This window comes from Neoarius graeffei, chromosome 16, assembly GCF_027579695.1.
Source record: "Neoarius graeffei isolate fNeoGra1 chromosome 16, fNeoGra1.pri, whole genome shotgun sequence".
NCBI lineage: Eukaryota > Metazoa > Chordata > Actinopteri > Siluriformes > Ariidae > Neoarius > Neoarius graeffei.
Genome location: NC_083584.1, coordinates 8,615,914 through 8,622,455, shown reverse-complemented (window position 1 = coordinate 8,622,455; position 6,542 = coordinate 8,615,914). Strand labels below are relative to the sequence as shown.

The window sequence follows — 6,542 nt, the reverse complement described above, 5'->3', positions numbered from 1 at the left end:
TGTAAATAGTTGTGTTTATATGATACAGACTCGTCACAGCTGACAAATGTGTGTGTGTGTGTGTGTGTGTGTGTGTGTGTGTGTGTGTGTGTGTGTGTGTGTGCACGCGCGCTATAGGCCAAGCAATGGTAGAACAACTTTTTTTTTGAGCTTTTGATTTTTCTTTTTTTCCTTCCTTTGTTTTTCATGTTGTGTTTGTATCGTTAAATAAATAAATAAGTTTAATACATTTACATTCAATACACGAAGCACAAATCAGTTCTCTGGTTCTGTTTGTAATTTTGTCGTTGTGAGTTTCATCGCTTCAGGCTTCTGTTTCCATCACACCAGGAAGGAACCCGGATGAACACGAATGAACCGACTTAACCTTTAAAAGTAATAACAGATCCGTTTCAGAGGCTTTTCTTTTTTAAATAACTCACTAAAATATGGACAACAGTGGAAAACTCACCAAGACGTTAAAACACAGCACTGTTCAGAAACTCAGAGGTGAACATGCAGGAACTCATCTCATCTCATCATCTCTATCCGCTTTATCCTTCTACAGGGTCGCAGGCGAGCTGGAGCCTATCCCAGCTGACTACGGGCGAAAGGCGGGGTACACCCCGGACAAGTCGCCAGGTCATCACAGGGCTGACACATAGACACAGACAACCATTCACACTCACATTCACACCTACGCTCAATTTAGAGTCACCAGTTAACCTAACCTGCATGTCTTTGGACTGTGGGGGAAACCGGAGCACCCGGAGGAAACCCACGCAGACACGGGGAGAACATGCAAACTCCGCACAGAAAGGCCCTCGCCGGCCACGGGGCTCGAACCCGGACCTTCTTGCTGTGAGGCGACAGCGCTAACCACTACACCACCGTGCCGCCCCATGCAGGAACTAACGAGGAATAAACAAACATCATCTCAAAAGTGTTGTAAATAATGTAAATATTTTTTAAAATAAATTGTTGTTATTATTGTTTTGATTTATTTTAGCAAGTCATGGTCGAAAGGGAGAAACAAACAATAATAACGTGCAAAAGGACAAGAGTGTGACGTGGCCTCGTGATTAATAAATATTCTCCATTAATATCGTTTCATACGTGCTGGAAATAATTTCTTTTAAAATAACAAATCACAAGTGTTTCAGGAGTTAGTAATGAATTAGTGTGTGTGTATGTGTGTACATGTATGTGTGTGTGTGTGTGTACATGTATCTGTGTATGTGTGTACATGTATGTGTGTGTGTGTATGTGTGTACATGTGTATCTGTGTGTGTGTGTACATGTATCTGTGTGTGTGTGTACATGTATGTGTGTGTGTGTATGTGTGTACATGTGTATCTGTGTGAGTGTGTACATGTATCTGTGTGTGTGCACGTGTGTGTGTGTGTTTGTGTATGTGTGTGAGTACTTGTGTGTGTGTGTGTGCGCGTGCACGTGTGTGAGTACGTGTGTGTGTGTGTGTGTGTGTGTGTGTGTGTACAGTGCTGCTTGAAAGTTTGTGAACCCTTTAGAATTTTCTATATTTCTGCATAACTATGACCTAAAACATCATCAGATTTTCACACAAGTCCTAAAAGTAGATAAAGAGAACCCAGTTAAACAAATGAGACAAAAATATTATACTTGGTCATTTATTTATTGAGGAAAATGATCCAATATTATATATCTGTGAGTGGCAAAAGTATGTGAACCTCTAGGATTAGCAGTTAATTTGAAGGTGAAATTAGAGTCAGGTGTTTTCAATCAATGGGATGACAATCAGGTGTGAGTGGGCACCCTGTTTTATTTAAAGAACAGGGATCTATCAAAGTCTGATCTTCACAACACATGTTTGTGGAAGTGTATCATGGCACGAACAAAGGAGATTTCTGAGGACCTCAGAAAAAGCGTTGTTGATGCTCATCAGGCTGGAAAAGGTTACAAAACCATCTCTAAAGAGTTTGGACTCCACCAACCCACAGTCAGACAGATTGTGTACAAATGGAGGAAATTCAAGACCATTGTTACCCTCCCCAGGAGTGGTCGACCAACAAAGATCACTCCAAGAGCAAGGCGTGGAATAGTCGGCGAGGTCACAAAGGACCCCAGGGTAACTTCTAAGCAACTGAAGGCCCCTTTCACATTGGCTAATGTTAATGTTCATGAGACCACCATCAGGAGAACACTAAACAACAATGGTGTGCATGGCAGTGTTGCAAGGAGAAAGCCACTGCTCTCCAAAAAGAACATTGCTGCTCGTCTGCAGTTTGCTAAAGATCACATGGACAAGCCAGAAGGCTATTGGAAAAATGTTTTGTGGATGGATAAGACCAAAATAGAACTTTTTGTTTTAAATGAGAAGTGTTATGTTTGGAGAAAGGAAAACACTGCATTCCAGCATAAGAACCTTATCCCATCTGTGAAACATGGTGGTGGTAGTATCATGGTTTGGGCCTGTTTTGCTGCATCTGGGCCAGGACGGCTTGCCATCATTGATGGAACAATGAATTCTGAATTATGCCAGCGAATTCTAAAGGAAAATGTCAGGACATCTGTCCATGAACTGAATCTCAAGAGAAGGTGGGTCATGCAGCAAGACAACGACCCTAAGCACACAAGTCGTTCTACCAAAGAATGGTTAAAGAAGAATAAAGTTAATGTTTTGGAATGGCCAAGTCAAAGTCCTGACCTTAATCCAATGGAAATGTTGTGGAAGGACCTGAAGTGAGCAGTTCATGTGAGGAAACCCACCAACATCCCAGAGTTGAAGCTGTTCTGTATGGAGGAACGGGCTAAAATTCCTCCAAGCCGGTGTGCAGGACTGATCAACAGTTACCACAAACGTTTAGTTGCAGTTATTGCTGCACAAGGGGGTCACACCAGATACTGAAAGCAAAGGGTCACATACTTTTGCCACTCACAGATATGTAATGTTGGATCATTTTCCTCAATAAATAAATGACCAAGTATAATATTTTTGTCTCATTTGTTTAACTGGGTTCTCTTTATCTACTTTTAGGACTTGTGTGAAAATCTGATGATGTTTTAGGTCATATTTATGCAGAAATATAGAAAATTCTAAAGGGTTCACAAACTTTCAAGCACCACTGTAAAACAATGTCAGGTTAAAGCAAATAAACTGTAAATCAAACAAACTGTTTTGGGTCAATTATTTGAGCCTGATCGTAAATGATAAACAAACTAATAAGGTGCGAAGGTAGACTGTGGGATGATATGACCCTGTGTGGCTGTGAGCATCACAGACATGAAGTGACTTTTGTTTAATAAATATATATAAAAAAACACTGAATTGAATGAAAAGGGGTGTAGAAACTTTTGACCGGGCTGTAGATCCTACTCTACATCCTAAAGCAATAGTAAACAGGAAGTCATGGAGATTCTGAGTACAAACACACTGAAGATCTGCTCTTTAAGGTTAAAGGACATGAGGATCTTTCAGACTATGAGTGTTAGCAGTCCTAGAGCGAAGGTGGTGAACTGGATCAGGACCAAACGGTTAGCATGCAGGAGGCTAACGGTGGTGAAAAATCAATAAAAATCTGATAAAAGTAAATCTAATAATTTGCCATGAACCAAATTCGACCTGTTCCTGAGAAGTTAATCCAGTTCAAAGGTCATTTATTCAGGCCTAGAGATTGAACACACACTGTTAAGGTGCAGGTTCAGGGGTGAGTCAAGTACAGATCCCAGTGTAAACAGCTTTCTCTCTATTCACAGCTATATTTTTGAAAGCATCCACCACTTTTCAGAATCCACCACTCATACACACACACACACTGATTTACAGCTATACTTTGTCACAGGGAGCACTTACTTATTGCACGTATTGCTTTGTGGGACGTCATTAGTGTGCAGGGTGTTCTGTAGAAGTGACAGGAAAATGGTGAAACTCTGAAAATAGTGCAGCAAAGAGGAAGAGAAAGAGAAGCCTCGGACATGTAGTTGGTCTCACGCTTACGTTAACACCACGCGGGTTTCCATTAACCTGCTCAATACGCAATCTGAAAGTGTGAACTGAAAAAATAAATGAGTGATGGAAACATGGATTAAAAACAAAAAATCTCAAAGTCAAATATCGCAAAAAAAAAGGTTTATCTGTCTGCATGAGGTGGTTTTTCAGACGATTCCACAGAGCAATATTTCACAAAATTGAACAACAACAACACTTTCCTTGTGAGGACCATTCAAATGTCCCCGCAAGGTCAGAATGATCAGATTTTTGTATCTTTGTGGGGACATCAGTCGTACATAAAAAGAGAGAACACACACACATCAATGTTACAGATATACTGAGTATGATCCCTGTTTATTAATGAACAGGGTGCCAATACTTTGTGCAGATCAGACAGTGACCTGTGTGTGAGGGGTTCGAGGGAGAAACTTCATCAGCTCTAAATGTGCTGGGAGCTGAAGTGCCTTCATTAGCGAGGGAGAAAGAGTGTGTCAGGCTGAAGTGCCCTTATTGACCCCCCCCCCCCCCCCCCCCCCCCCCCCCCCCACACACACACACACACACACACACACTCTCTCTCTCACACACACACAGCTTTTGTTCCGGTAGAGGACATGCTGTTCTCATTATCTCTCCATCTCTCGGCCTTTTTCTCTCTCTCTATGTCTCATTGCTTCTCTCTCTGTCTGTCTCTCTCTCTCTCTGTTTGTCTGTCTGTCTGTCTGTCTCTCTCTCTCTCTCTCTCTCTCTCTGTGTGTGTGTGTCTGTCTCTCTGTGTCTGTCTGTCTGTCTCTCTCTCTGTCTGTGTGTCGCTTCTTGGCCTTTTGGCTGAGATCAAGTGTAGTGTTTGTTCTTATCAGTTTGCTGTATTCTCTAAATGCGAAAGTGATATTAAACAGATTTTTTTCAGAACAAAAAGCTGGAATAGGCGCTTGCTCCACATTGGCGGCACGGTGGTGTAGCGGTTAGCGCTGTCGCCTCACAGCAAGAAGGTCCTGGGTTCGAGCCCCGGGGCCGGCGAGGGCCTTTCTGTGCGGAGTTTGCATGTTCTCCCCGTGTCCGCGTGGGTTTCCTCCGGGTGCTCCGGTTTCCCCCCACAGTCCAAAGACATGCAGTTAGGTTGACGTGGGGCGGCCTTGGGCTGAGGTGCCCTTGAGCGAGGTACCGAACCCCTGACTGCTCCCCGGGCGCTCTGGTGTGGCTGCCCACTGCTCTGAGTGTGTGCGTGTGTTCACTGCTTCAGATGGGTTAAATGCAGAGGATGAATTTCACTGTGCTTGAAGTGTGCATGCGACGAATAAAGGGTTCTTAGTGTCTGTCTCTCTCTCTCTCTGTCACTGTCTGTCTCTCTCTCTCTTTGTGTCTCTGTCTGTCCCTCTCTCTCTCTCTGTTGCTCTGTCTGTCTGTCTCTCTGTCTGTCAGTCTGTCTCTCTCTCTCTGTTTCTCTTTGTCTCTCTCTCTTTCTGTCTGTCTCTCAGATGTCTGTAGAGCTTCTTGACTACCTCTCAATCTTTTCTCCCTTTTGTCTCTCATTGTGTCTCACACAACTGTTTCTCACTCTGTCTCTCTCTGTTAGTCTCTATCTCTCACTCTCACTGTCTGTCTTTGTCTCTTTCCGTCTGTCTCTCTGTGTGTCTCTTTTTGTCTCTGTCTTTCTCTCTCTCTCTCTCTCTCTCTCTCTCTCTCTCTCTCGGGCTCTCTCTTTCTGTCTGTCTTTCTCTTTTAGTCTCCATCTCTCACTGTCTCTTTCTCTCTTATAGTCTCTCTCTCTCTCTCTCTCTCTCTCTCTCTGTATCTTTGTCTCTCACTTTACCTGTCTCTCTCTCTGCTTGTCTCAGTCTCTCACTCTATGTGTCTGTTTCTTATTCTCTCTCTCTCTCTCTCTTTGTGTCTCTGTCTGTCTGTCTCTCTGTCTGTCAGTCTGTATCTCTCTCTCTGTGACTCTTTGTCTCTCTGTCTGTCTGTCTGTCTCTCAGATGTCTGTAGAGCTTCTTGACTACCTCTCAATCTTTTCTCCCTTTTGTCTCTCATTGTGTCTCACACAACTCTGTTTCTCATTCTGTCCCTCTCTCTGTTAGTCTTTATCTCTCGCTCTCACTGTCTGTCTTTGTCTCTTTCCGTCTGTCTCTCTGTGTGTCTCTTTTAGTCTCTGTCTTTCTCTCGCTCTCTCAGGCTCTCTCTTTCTGTCTGTCTTTCTCTTTTAGTCTCCGTCTCTCACTGTCTCTTTCTTTCTCTCTTATAGTCTCTCTCTCTCTCTCTCTCTGTATCTTTGTCTCTCACTTTACCTGTCTCTCTCTCTCTCTCTGCTTGTCTCAGTCTCTCACTCTATGTGTCTGTTTCTTATTCTCTCTCTCTCTCTCTCTCTCTCTCTGGTTGCCTGGCATTGAAGAGGCCATCACCGGCGGTGCAGGAAGCCCGTTGCCATGGTGACGGGGCCTGTTGCCGTGCCGCAGGCAGGTTAGTGTTCAGCGCTGATAGTGTGATGATCTGAAAACAGAGCAAGCTGTCACAGCACATGAACATGAACACAAACATGTTTGCATCTCTTTCTCTCTCTCTCTCTCTCTCCCACACACACACACACACACACACA

The 6,542-nt window shown here is 43.6% G+C and overlaps 1 pseudogene; it reads left to right on the top strand.

The window, feature by feature from the left end:
• The first annotated feature begins 4,757 nt into the window (after positions 1 to 4,757).
• LOC132901049 (U2 spliceosomal RNA) lies at positions 4,758 to 4,937 on the top strand (annotated as a pseudogene).
• The last annotated feature ends 1,605 nt before the right edge of the window (positions 4,938 to 6,542 follow it).